Source organism: Equus quagga, chromosome 7 (assembly GCF_021613505.1).
Source record: "Equus quagga isolate Etosha38 chromosome 7, UCLA_HA_Equagga_1.0, whole genome shotgun sequence".
Taxonomy (NCBI): Eukaryota; Metazoa; Chordata; class Mammalia; order Perissodactyla; family Equidae; genus Equus; species Equus quagga.
The window spans coordinates 124219874-124234038 of record NC_060273.1 but is presented as its reverse complement, the minus strand read 5'-3'; the positions used below and the strand labels follow the sequence as shown (position 1 = coordinate 124234038).

At 37.7% G+C, this 14165-nt stretch overlaps 1 protein-coding gene across 2 annotated transcripts in view; it reads right to left on the bottom strand.

Moving 5' to 3' along the window:
- Positions 1-14165, bottom strand: part of EDIL3 (EGF like repeats and discoidin domains 3) — a 407727-nt gene that overhangs the window by 76947 nt on the left and 316615 nt on the right. The window lies entirely within an intron of this gene.

The following is a 14165-nucleotide window of genomic DNA, read 5'->3' as shown; positions in this document are numbered from 1 at the left end:
ACTCATAATAAATATTTATGCAAATACTTCTTGAAATGGGGTCATTCATTGGTACAATTATTCCATAAACATCCTAAATTTCATTTTACTATTATTCTATCATCTCATTTAAAATTATATGCAGAGGGTAAATTGGGCACTGTACCTAAAGTTTCATTCAAACTGTTAGGAACTGAACTTCTTTCAGTTTCTCAGATATGCCATGCTTTCTTCTGTCTTCAGGACTCCACATATTGTTCCTTCTGGAACATTCTTTTTACCCCACATCTTTACTCCTACTTGCAGGCACAACTAAGTCCTCCTATGTTCTAGTCTTCTTCTCAAATATTGCTTTCTCAGGATGTCTTCCCTGATCCTCAGATCAGACCAGATCCTTACTTTATGTTCTAATAAAATCTTCTATGTTCCTAGAATATTCATTTTTCTTTTCTTTTATTTCTTGTTTACAGCTCTGTCTTTATGAGCTATAAACTTCTTAAGGGCAGGAACCTTATCTTTCTTCTTCACCTCTGCCTCCCCAGAGTCTGGACCCAGAATTCATTCAATAAATATCTGCTGAACCAGTGGCTGATACTGAGTAATGTTGCAAAAATATACAAATTTTGGTAAGAAATTTCATAGGACAGCATGATAAAAATTATTGAAATGGGAACCAGTGATGACTCTTTGTGCCATTCCCTCCTGAGTAACCTGAACTGAAACTTCTGGATGAAGCAGTTAAGCACCCAGGAGATCTGTCTCTCCCAGGGACGGAGAGTGGGAGCCCAGCACGCGGCTCTTGGGGCGGGTGTGTGGAGATTCAGCACAGTCGAACCTGCGCTTCTCACCGGAAGGATCCAGCCAGGTTCAGTGTGGATCAGCTGGGATCTTAAGGCATAGCCACAGGCACCCTTTCCCTCTCGGGATCCCAGGTGAGTATCCATAAGAACGATAGGCATGTTTATTTCCATCTGTGTGCTGATACTCCATCTACTTTAAAAATTAGGAAACTGGGTTCCAGAAAAGGCAGGTCATCTGCCCAGGGGCTTACTATAAGTTAGTGGCACAGCCAAACAAAAACTCGACTTCTTGGTACTTTTGAACACTAACCCTTCCAGACATCTAATTTTAAGGCATTTCTTTAGAGCCCATACCTTACCGCCCAGGTCGACAAATCTTAGGCACAGAGGGATTTTTAAGGAGTCCTGCATTCCGCATTGACATGGAGTGATTCCAAAAGCCACTCAGGACTTGAGGGACCCTGCTACAATGCAATTCCAAAATCCGAAAAGCGCAGTTCTGTGAGAGAAATTTTCTGAGTTAGAGCTGCTTGAGAGCCAGCAGTTTCTTTGTTCCTTTTAAACTGCATCCTTTTCTTTCTGATACTTAGTCTCTGCTTGTTAGTAAAAGATCCATGGCTTTGACAGAGAAAGTGACAGGCTTAGCCAAACTTAGAAGACCCTGCTTTCCCCACCTCCCCTAGCTGAACCCTGTCTCATTCAAAAATAGATCACATCTGCGGGGCTGGCCTGGTGGCATAGTGATTAAGTTCGTGCAGTCTGCTTCCGTGGCCTGGGGTTCGCAGGATCGGATCCCAGGCGTGGACCTACACACTGTTCATCAGGCCCTGCTGTGGCGGCATCCCACATACACAATAAAGGAAGATTTGCACAGGTGTTAGCTCAGTGACAATCTTCCTCAAGCAAAAAGAGGAAGATTGGCAATAGATGTTAGCTTAGGGCCAACCTTCCTCATCAAAAAAATGAAAAAAATATAGACCAAATCCTCCTTGACACAGGAGGTATCTATGCTGCTCCTCTTCCCATTCATTAGGTCACCTCAGGTTTGCAGTGTATCTTTGGTAGGCTGTGTCCCAAATAAGAGGGCAAAACAGGGCTGAAAAGCTTCCTGGGCTCTGTTCACCAAGTGCCCTGGCATCACCACTGCGCTCAGAGGAAGGGGTACTTTTGCACACATGCATCCCATGGGCATGCAGTGGCCCAAGCTCACTCTTGTTTTGGGGCTGTGATGCTCCCTTTTGCTTCCCACAGGGCTCCTGCTGTGTCCCCCCCGTGTCAGCTCCCAGGGTCAGGCCAGCTCCACTAAGCTTCTGTATCACTCTTGAGCCTGGAACCAGCTCTGCCTCTAGGACCATGGTCCTGCAGCTGAAGTCCTGCTTGGGACACATCTCTCCTGATGTACATTTCTCTCTTGTTACCCAGATTACAAAATGGCCACCGACGGTGTTCTAGTCACTGTGCCCATTCTTTGCTAGTAGCTGGGTTATTGTGTGTGTGTGTGCATATTTATCATCATTCACCATTATTTGCCTGGTCTTTAAGTTTTATCATTCTTTGCTTTCCTCTTCACCTGAACTTGCTTAGCCATTTTCTAGAGCTGAGCAAGCCTCTGCAACAACCCCCAGTCCCCAGCACCCAGCCTCAGCTTTCAGCCACCTGGCACCTCTCTCTCTGCCCTATGTTTTGAAATAGGACAGATGACAGAAGCAAATTACAAATTAAAGAGCTTGTTTTCTCAAAGTCAAATCTCGAGACTGGTCTAGCGCTGGGGGAATCTCTCTTCCTTGAAGTTCTTATTTTAAAATCAACTAAAATAAGTGTCTTTGGTCATCTTGAGCAAACTAAATGAACTTGTGGGCCTACAAGCATCAAATGACAATTTTGGATCAGAAAGGTAAGAGGGAGTGGTGGGTTGTTGTCAGTGAGAGGGTATATGCCCCACTTAAGCCATTCCAATTAAAAATTGAAAAAGCACCCACTGCCATCTTATAAAAGCTAGGCTGTTTGAATCCAGCCCACTGCTATTGGTCTGCAACTTCTGTTGGAACGTTCTTTGCAAAACTAGCTAATTTTGTGCAATCGTTATCTTTAAAACTATAAAATGTTTGCTTTCTCACTCAGTTCCTGTCAATTCCACTTCATTGACAAATATCTCCTTTTCGCAAGGTCCAGAGTAGCATTGCTATAATAATCTCCATCAGCATTCTTCTTATCACTAACTATTTAATGAGGGTTTACTATGAACAAGGTATTTTGCTGACTATTCACACCTGCATTATATAATGGAAAACTTAGCACAACCCTATAAAATGGTAAGTATTATTATTCCTATTTTGTATGTTCCCTACCCTCTGGCTTCAAGGCATTTAAAGAACTTGCTGGTTGACTTCTTTTTGGCCTCGAGAGACTGCTGTATCTGTCAGATGAATCTACATGACAGTGACATCATGTTCCTGTGCCTTGTTTTGTAATGTAAAACAGGACTCACTATCTGTTTTTTCCATTTCCAAAACCTTCCACTCAAAAGAGAAGCATCACTTTAGCTCCCATTCATTGGCCAAGGCAAGCCCCATGGTAAAGATTGACATCAGTTGGTGAGAAAGTTTATCGGCTTTCATAAAGGAAAACTGCAAGGAGTAGCATCAGTGAATCTTTTGGACAATAATATAATTCTCTACGTTTGATTCTTTCAATAGGAGTTATGTGTTATATGATCATGGGCTAGATTCTATACTTGGTAGTCTAAAATTTTGTAATTAAACCCCCCTGTAAAAAACAAACTCTGTAATTTAACATATTGAGATACAGATGTGTTACATTCTTGCCTCATTAATATCATAATATCATCACAGGTATGGGGCTCTTATGACTGAAACTTGAAGGTCTTGGATAGACCTGTCTTCTAATTAGCATTAATTGGCCAGTTTAATGTTATTGCTCAATTCCCCATTTTCTTTGTGATTCTATATGTATTGGGTAAAGTGGTAGAAAAATAATAAATCTGATTTATTTGACTTTTACTAGAAAATAACTGTTCCTTCTAATTTATTTTGGACATATTAAAAAGTAGGTAAACCTTTCAAAATTATAAAGGAAATAGTAAGAAGTAAGATATATTTCCCTAATATGTTTCTCATTTATTTGATCCATTAAAAACCCCACCTTGGAAATGAATATATTTATGCTTCATATAAACAGATTTTAGTATATTAAAAAATACTGAAAGAATAAAACTCCCCAAAGAGATTCTATACTTTCTATATTTAAACCTGATTATCATTCTAACTCAAGACATTATTTATAGATAGACTTTTTCAAGTGCTGTATTTTTCAGTTGCATTTTTTTCCCAAGACCTGAATAAGAAGCAGAATAATGTCATTCTATCACTGTGTTCTCATAGACCTCTAGGAACAAACAAACAAACAAAAACAACCCCCAAACAATCAGTGGATAGAGTTCTCTAAAACTTCAAGTCTTTTACACCATGAATTTTTCTTAAATATTTGGCATTCTCCACTTCCTGTTGGTTACTATGGACCCACAGATGGTAAAAACGTTGTCCATTAATATGAATAGTGAGCTCAAGAAACAGCAGTGTGTTGGGATTCACTTCTCCACCTCATGCCCTTGGAGTAACTCTCCTCATGTGGCAGGTTGGGGTCAGCCTGTCTCCCAATTTCATACCTGAGGGCAGAGTGGTGGCTCCAAGAAGATGGTTGGGAGTTTTCAGTTTCTCCTTCAGCTCTCCACAAAGCTTCTCTAAATAGTCACTTTGTCACAAATGATGGTGTCCTTGCTCTACAAGTGTAGCTTAAAGGAATGTCTCCTAACTCTGCTTCCACCTTCCCAGTAACAATTCCAACAAGATGCCTCCCTTAAACCCACTTTACAAGGAAGTTCTAGACTCCTCCCTGAAGAACTCAGCTGAGGTGAGGCAGTGCGTGACTATCTTGGGGCTCCCATTGCAAGTACCCAGTTAGAATGGGGTAGTTCCCCAAAGAGAGTGCTTTCCAGAAGAAGGAAAGTTGGACTGATAAAACAGTGAACAATCTCACAACGGGTGGTGGAGGTAGGGTTCTCCAGCATTTTTCAGATAGTTAAGTAGAACTATTAAGGAAAAATCCAGGACTCTAGGCAATTTTTGGATTATATGAGATAATGTCATTTGAAGCTAAGGACACAAAGCAGCCTGTGTTTCCTTGTTTACCATGTCTTTTGATTAAATACAATACAGACACAGGATTTAGGGTCAAAATTAGCTCCAGTGTCGCTAATCTCTAGAGTTTCTATTTCAGTGCTGAAGAAGATTCATGGAAGTGCTCACATGGGGCACTTACCCCATTCCAGGCACCTTGCAGTATATGTGTGATCACATTCAGTCTTCCAACAGCCCTTTGGAGTGGGCATTAATTCCATTTCCCAGATGAAGAAACTGATGCTCAGGAGGAAAATACCATTCCCAATGTCACATAGCTAGTAGGTAAGGGGATCGAGGTTTGCATACAGGTCCTAAAGACCATGTGTCTCTTTTTATAATATGAAATCACTGAGTCAAAGAACTTTGAGGATCTTAAATGCCATCTAGTAATAATTTCTACAACTGTAGACACAATATCCCAAATGTCATTAAGAGTCACTCATGGGCATTCCTTGCAACTTCAATCAATTCCTATGATGGAAAATATTATACTGAGTTCCTGTATATTGAGAGAGACTGTCTTCCAGAGTGTATCACTTGGCTCTGTGTATGGATACCAAAGAGTTCATCTTATCCTCAACAATCTACTATATAAGTGGATTATTAGAATAAACAATAATAGAATAGCCAGAACAAAGAATAGCTTCTTTTTCCCAGAAAAAAAAGATTAATTTTATTGAAGTGCAGGTCAATTTAAGCATATTTGCATGGGAGTAAAAAATTGTTGACTTTCCAATATCTATTCTTCTGGAATACAGGCACATTGCAAAACAATTACAGATGAGCAATCTACTGAAATCATTATCCGTTGACTAAATTATCTCTATATCAGCAACATAACATAGTTCAATTGGAGATAGCGGGAAATAAAGTAAATGAGATGGAGAGAAAACAGGGTTGCTGGATTTAACTAAATAAAATACAGGATGTCAGTTAAATTTGAATTTCAGAAAAATAAGATTTTTTTGTGTTAAGTATGTCTCCTGCAATATTTGGGGCACCCTTATACTAAAAAGATATTTATCATTTATCTGAAATTCTTAACAAAGCATTCTGTACTTTTATCTGGCAAACATAAATGAAAGAAAACGCTGTATATAGTTTCACTGGTTACTGGGTTATTCTGATTAATAAAATAATAGTAACTAAAATTTTTATAGTAATTATTTTTTAAGCCCTCTACTAACATTAATTCATTTAGTCCTTAACACGACCCTATAAGATAGATACTATTGTTTCTATTTAGAACATGAGAATATTGAGATAATAACAGATGGAGTTGCTAGTCCAAAGTGACCCAACTGGTTAGTGGCAGAGAAAGAGTTTGAACCCAGACAGTTTTGCTATGAGTGCTAGGAGTCCACGATCCTAACAATTAAGAAATACTATTTCTTATCAAGTATATCAGTTAATTTAAAATTACTCTGTAAACTGCATATACATTGACAATTTTTGAAAACATTATTCAACAGACTTTCAACACGCATCAAGCACCTACTTTAAACAAGTCCTTTTCAAGACTAAACTTAATACTCCATCTTCACTGAACATATTTACTTTTTTCAAACAGTACTTCAGAAATTGGTGGTGTCTCATGGTCATTGTTAGGAATACCTGTTATTGTGCTACACACACCAAAGGACTAATTAACAAAAATCCTTGATGATTTAAATTCCATAATTCCATATACTGGAGCTTTATGCTATATATACATAGATATCTATGGTTCACAGCCAGAGAATACTGGAGAGACAGAACCCAATGCAGACCTTCTTTCTTGGATTTGGGATCTGGTTTCATGTGTGCATCTTTGATATAACTTATTTCCTATAGAGTTAGAAGAAACTAAAGATTGCTGTTGGACTCACTCATTTAATAAAAGTCAGATCAATACAAGCCTGAATATCTTATTCTGCATACTGGTACCAAGACATTTCTCTAACTTGAAGTAGCCTGATACTCTACTCCTAAGCTACAATTAGATTCCTACTCAGATCATTTTCAATTCCACTTAGCTAAGCAAGTCCCGTTAAAATCATTGCCTCTAACTGAATATTTTTGTCAGTCAGGCCATAAATTACCAATTCCTCTCCTCTCAAACTTCACCTTGTGTAAGAATCCCAGGATGTATATCCAAAAAATGCACATTTCTATGCCCAATGCAGACTTAATAACATCAGAATCTCTGAGGACAGGATGTGGGATCAGCATTTTCAGCCAGCCCATGTCAGCCAGTCGATCCTCATGCAAAAGGTGCCCAAACCACACTTGGAGAAAATGACCTTGACAGCAAGCAACACGCGAGAAGGTATAAGCAGCTGATGGTGTACTTTTTCCCATTGAGGGCTTTAAAGCTGCTTCATTTTTAGAAGTTTCTCTATTTCCCACTTCAGAGCTTTGAGGCAGCTGTAGAAACACATCCATACATATATAGATATATAGTTACATTCTAAAGCAGTCTTAGATCCATTATCTCATAGATACAGCTCCTCCCACATCATCAGGCATATGCCTAACAGAACAGATGGGTCCTGTGGTAGTCATGAAGAGCCATCAAATCCTATAATTTAGGGGATTAAGACTCCACAGAGCTTCTCAGGAAAGAAATAAAGGCTCAAATAGGTGGTAGGATGTCAGGAGAGGGGACAAAGGTGACTCACAGTTGAACTGGAATGATAGTTATTCAATTACTTCTGCTTTTATTTTATTCATTTGCTTCAAGCCATCTTAATCACATTTGGTTTTGCCAATTATGTTGCATATCAAATGGTAATAATAACCATGTACAATTCTGCAACGGTAATTGATACAATTTTGAATACAATCTCTACATTTTTATTCTATTTTTTTATTTGAAAAGCACAGAATAAGACATTATATAAATAGATACTAATTAATAATGACTATAGGTAAATATTTCTTGGTTTTTCTCTTTCTCCTCTTGGGTAAAATGGATGAAATACTTTTTATCCCTTTTTAGCAGCATAAAGAAAATAGCACAAATGGGCACAGGAATCTATTCCACTGAATATATACGCGCACACATACCGCTGCCTCCTTTAAAGTTTTCTCTATCAAAAGTCCCTGAGCACATAGAAGAGAAAGTGTACAGGACAAGAGAAATCATATTATTCAAAGAGATTATAGTCTGACTTCTTAAATATGTTCCCGCAAGGAACATATCTGTAAAATAATCATGCTTTCACCGTTCTGAGTTCCCGTTGCTCAAAAGCGGTAAATGCTACAAATATCTATTGCTGATGTTTAGTGTCCTATTTTACTCTAAAACAGTGAATATCCTAATATGAATTCTACATCAAAATATAATGCATGTCAGCTACAAAAATCTCTCTCATTAGAACAAAGAGAGAGAACCCCACACTGTGAACAGACAGAATGCAAAGACAAGGTGTACAAACATTTGCAGGAGGACAGACTTCACAGTTTATATTTTTAAAGGTAAATTTCAAGGATGATCCTCTGTCATTTTAAGCAAGAGGGAAACAGATTTTAAAGAAAATTATCAAATGCACATTTCACAAATAAAAGAGAAATTTTTTACCACTTGAGTAACAAGTAAATATTTGTGTACTGTTGTAAACTTCTCTAGGTAAGCCCTTTAGCTCACAGGAACTGTGTAACAGGCAAAACTGTTCACATGTCACTTTCCTTGGTTAGGGTGGTCCATGTATAGAGCCCATTTTATTCACGACCTGGGCTGACTATTCTTCAGGTACATTTGGACCAACTTTAGCTTATGTGAAACATTCTTTTTCAAGATGAAATGGAAACAATGCTTTGAATCCATTTAGGCGATTTTAAATGCTTGGCTTGTGCAAATATGGACATAGAATTGATGAAATTGTTTGTGATATTGAGTATGTCTCTCACAAAAATGGAAGAACGCAGTGAATTGGAAAACCATATTTCCAAATACACATACTTTGCATATATTTTGCTATACTGAAAAAATCATGAAAAAAATTGATGAAAAGGTTGCTAAGGTTAGACTTCATTCTACATGATGTCAGATGTAAATAGTCATGAACAAAATGGCACTCAATGGAAACTGGATTTTTGGGTTTTCTGTCATTTAGAAGATTAAGTCATATAACCCTTGTAAATTGTTTTTTCACCTTTTGAGATGGAATACTTTATACAAATAATTATATATACCCAGATTATTATAAGGATACAGTGAAAATTATTAGAAAAGCCCTTTGAAAACAACAAAGTGCTACAGAAATGCAACTTAGTTAGTACAGATAGTACAGAATACTCTATAGTGGTTCCTGGGGATGTTAAGGAAGTTATTTGCAAAAAGTACTCTGTGATCAAATAAGTTGCAAAATCACCAGATAAAACAAATCTCTTTTAGATAGGATTCTTAGGAATCTTATGTTAATATGCACCTGAATCAGTAAAAACAGAGAAGAGGATATAGACTTTAGTTAACATATTTTAGCACAGAATCTTTTTTTTTCTTTTTGAGAACCTTATGACAGCAGTGTCTTTCAGGGTACATTTTGGGAAATGCTAATAAAATTTGTCATTTGGTGAGAAAGAAAACATAATTTGTTTTAGTACTGCATTTTTAGGATGAAAGAGTGATAATGTTATCCTAATATCAGTTCATAAGCAGGCTGCAGAAGAAAGGGCCTTTTGGAAACTCTGAGTCTGTATTCAGGAGGACTGAATTCTGGTCGTAGGACTATCTGAAGAAAAGGAGACTCGGGAGAAACGGGAATTGTGAGTGCCGGGACCAGGAACTGGAGAGCTAAGACTGAAGTCAGCTACAGCAGCAAGCTGGACCCAAGTATACTGAGAAGCCAGCAGTCAAGGGGGCAGCTGGAGGTCCTTGAGGGCCAGGGCCAGGCTGAAATCTCCACAGAGATGAAAGGGGGCTGATGATGAATAGGGAGTTACCCTTCAGAAGATGGGCTGGAGCAGGAACGCACAGCCAAAGCGTAGATAAACCAAAGGAAAAGGACCCAGGAAAGCTCAGGTGAGAAGAAGCCAGGAGAGGAGGGCAGTCAGACACATCAGGACTCCAAGGAAGAGGAGGGCAGGTGAAGGGGAGGGAGCAGCATCTGGATCTCTTGACAGACCCCGGGCAAGGAGCCTAAGTGATGAGTTAAGTCAAACTGGTTGGCCTCGACGCTGAGGCCACACCCTGCCCTAGCCAAGGAAACTGATATCTATTTTTCTCTGAAATATACATTAAGTCCAGAAGGTGATTAATTGGAAGCCATAGGCAGACATGTCCTTAGGCACATCTTAAAGGATCTCAGGGAACATTCTAACCAAAAGTGAGTACAGAAACAGGCATGCTAGGTGGCCCTACATTTCCAGGAGACATGCTAGGCCAGGGACCTTCAACAGCAGCACAAAACAAAGACACCAGCGTTTTAAAAGTCACTTCACTGAGGCATGTTTTCCCCAGAAATGCTAATTTAATAGTGACAGAGAAAATGAATGCAATATTTGCTATACATTTATTTTATGTTGACATTAGCTAGCAAACAAATACTTCATAAATGAGAGAGACTCTAATCGTGAACGTAAAGGAAAATCGAATGACCTACTCATCAGAGCATCACTGGCTTTGAAGAAAAATGCAAAGGTTTCCAGGATCAACCAAAGTAACTTGACCAGGTGAGCTGAACTATAACCAAGAGTGTTGGACAGAGCAGCGTCCTCTAAAACGTGATGTACGCACAACAGACATGCCATCAAGTTGTAGGAAGAAAAAATTAGTTGTCGGAAGAAAAGATCCTATTTCCCATTGGCTTTATCTTAAACCCCAAAGTAAGAATTACATTTTTCTAAACGTTTTGTGTGTGTGTGTATTCAATGTTTTGTAACACTGTGAGGGGTATACAACTTCTACAATGCGGAACCACAGATTTAAAGGGCAAGCAAATCCACAGAAGTATGAGGAGCTCTCCTTCAAGACAACGTAAGTGGCCAGAGCAATGCTGGTCAGCACTGGGCACTGAAAGGGCCTTCTAATGCAACAAACGTCACCTGAAAAAAGGAGTCACTTCACTCACTAAATGGTCTGTAAAATATTGTGCTGAAAATCGTCACACGAGCTTCCTGGTGCCTGGTGAGGAAGTCCCCTTCCACTGTTGACTGGCCATGCAATCTTTAGCACCCCTCTCAGCCTCTCTGTGGCCTCATCAGAAAACAAACATAACTTAGACACTGAAAGGGCTGCTTTAGAGACAAAACGAGATCACCGATAAAAGTTGATTCCCATTTTACTTGAGAGCCTTTACAAATTCCCATTTATTTGAAATAGTATTCCCAAATTCTAAATCATCCTTGTTGGCATATTTTCAGCTCATATTTTTAGAGGAGAACAGTTGCCATTCTTAGAACTGTATTTTGTTAATACAAAGATAACTAATGTGTCACAAATTAAAACTCATTTGCACTCAAAGGAATCAGAAGTCATTTAATTCTCATTTTCATAAAAACATGAATGGGCCTGCTGTGCACATACAATTCTATATACATATAAAATTCACATATACGTCCTGCTGTTCAGTTTTCAATGTTTTAAATACTGCTTCTAAGCAGAAGCATCCAACTTCTTACATTTCTGTTTATTGCTTTCAGAACGTTGACATGACAATGAGGGCATCAGTAACCATACATGCAGGCAGACACACTGCTGAATATTTCTTTCCTTGCACCTGGCATTGTGTTTTATTATAACAGGTGTCTCAAAAATATTTATCTGAAATTTAAAAATCATGAAGCCATTCAAAACAACCTCTGAAGCACAAGGTCTCCATGCAGCTTTTATGCACCATCGAGCCTTGCCTTTCCAAAACTGTACCCTGCACTTAATCTAATCTGCTTCTTCCTACAGCCACCAGCAGTGACTGCTTTGTGTATTTTTCATGATTTGGTCTATGTAAATGCTACTGTATTAGTCCTTATAATGGCTTAATATGTCTCATTGCTTTATCCTAGGGAATTCTTTTTTTTAAAGCCATCTACAGAGAGACATAATACACTAACCCAAAGAAATGACTCAAACTCAGAACAGGTAGAAAGGTAGGGGCAATATTTTGGATATTAAGCAGATTTCCTATGCATAATGTACAAGTTAACTTTTTTAAAGGTTAATTTTAAGGTTAGATGGTGATATCTGTAACACTAATTACATTATGTGATGTCTTTCTGTTAACTTCACCAGAAATTAGCTGGTGGTCCTGATAATTTTCTAATTGCTTTGGGTTTGGCCAGTCATCATTTAGACACTAGAATCTTAGTGGTGTGAGAGTTTTTAAAAGGGGAAGGTTGCCGGGGAGGTTATCTTTTTTGTAATATCCACATTTTAGATGAAAAAGAGAAAAAAACCCTGATATTGATATGATTTGTCAGTGCTCAAAAGCAGATTTTTGGACTTCAAGTTATGCACTCAGGACAAGACACTGATGCTGGCTGCACTCTCCTTCACCCTCTAAGAACTTTCTGTATAAACACCCTACTCAACTTTATTTAGCTCATTAGAAGTATTTTCTAATTAGATAGTGAGGATTCCCTTTGATATAACAAAATTATAAAAAATTTAAAGATGACCTATAGTCCAAGTAAAGCATGGACATGCTTTGATTCATTTCATACACACTAAAATATATTCAAGCTATGAAAGATGGAAGCTGTTTCACAATTATACATAAATTAAGTTTCATTAGTTGATCTGGTTTAGATCTGCCTTATAACTGTACCCTTCGCGCAGGCTCACTATTTACTACATATGAAATTTTGGAATAGTGACTTGGAAATCATAATATTCCTTCATATTGCCAAATGTTTTCCAGTGGCGTGGAGGTCCCTTGATCCTTGAAAACCTTTCCTTTAGCTCTTCTGTAAATAAACTGTCCAGAGCTCAAGAGAAGCTAATGGCTTTAAAGAAGATATGAATTTTATGGCTAGAATATTCCCTTTTAAAAGTCCAAAATGAACTAAATTAAATAGGGCTTATTTAATTTGAAAACTTGAATTCAATTGCTTTCTTACATATTTCAACAAAATTATTATTGAAATGAAGCCATGTAGGGTCAGCTGAAATTTTGACAAAGGTCAAAACTAAAATGTGCAGTCTAACAATTCTATTAATTCTATTAATTTGGTTGAAATGCTATGCAGACTACCTCAAGTTAGCAAATGTCTCATGAAATAGATGGAAAGGTCATTTCCTAGGTGACATTGTGACCTTTTCCTGCCTGTTAGTCATTTATATTATGCCACCCTTTAAGAAATCTGAAAAACTTTTTAGTAGATTGAGTAATGGCTAGTGAATTATCCATATTCTATAGTTACCACCAATAAGGCAATGAATACATACATACACGGTGTATTCACTATAGGAGAATTTATAATTCTTGTTTAAAAAAAGTTTTTAATCAATCCAAGTTAATTCTTAGAGTGCTCCTTGTTTAGCTGCACTTACTATATCAAAATATTTCTTCACAATTTATAAGATTATCATAATGCTCCTATCCGCGATAGAATGTCATTAAACACCTCAATTTCAGGCTAAATTTTAATCAGTTTGTATAATTCAAGCATAAATAAAAAGGGAATTTACTCAGCCTGTTGAAAAGCCACTGAAAATGGACATAAAATCATATAACCAGTCTCTAAGAATATGATTTCCGTGGAGAACATTGCCAAATTATAGAATGTTCATTTTAAGTTATTAATAACATTATTACTACTTCCAGGTAAAAATCTGAAAAACCTGATGCTACCTAAATAAAAATTTTAAATTTTTGTTTGCCAATGTCAATTTATGTAATTTATCAACACTGCTAAAAGTTTGCAACTGATCTAATAACATACGACTTTATATTTCATAGTTTTATTAGAAATTCCCTTTTGGAAGAAGCAAAGAAGATGTATGCATATTTTCATTCTTGGTCATAATTGGTGGTGTCAGATTATGTGCTCCTGAGGTTACACAGGCCACCAAAAGTAGAAAGAAGAAGGGAGCTACACCTTGCTGGGTACCTACCCTGTGCCTCCTCTGTTCTGTCATTTGTTTTATTTAATCCACCAAAGTTTCTGGTTCCTTTGTTTAGAAACTAACCACAGAAGATAATAGTCTGATTCTGAGATCTCAGCGAGTCAAACATCACGTTATTTGTATAACAGGGATTAAAATCTA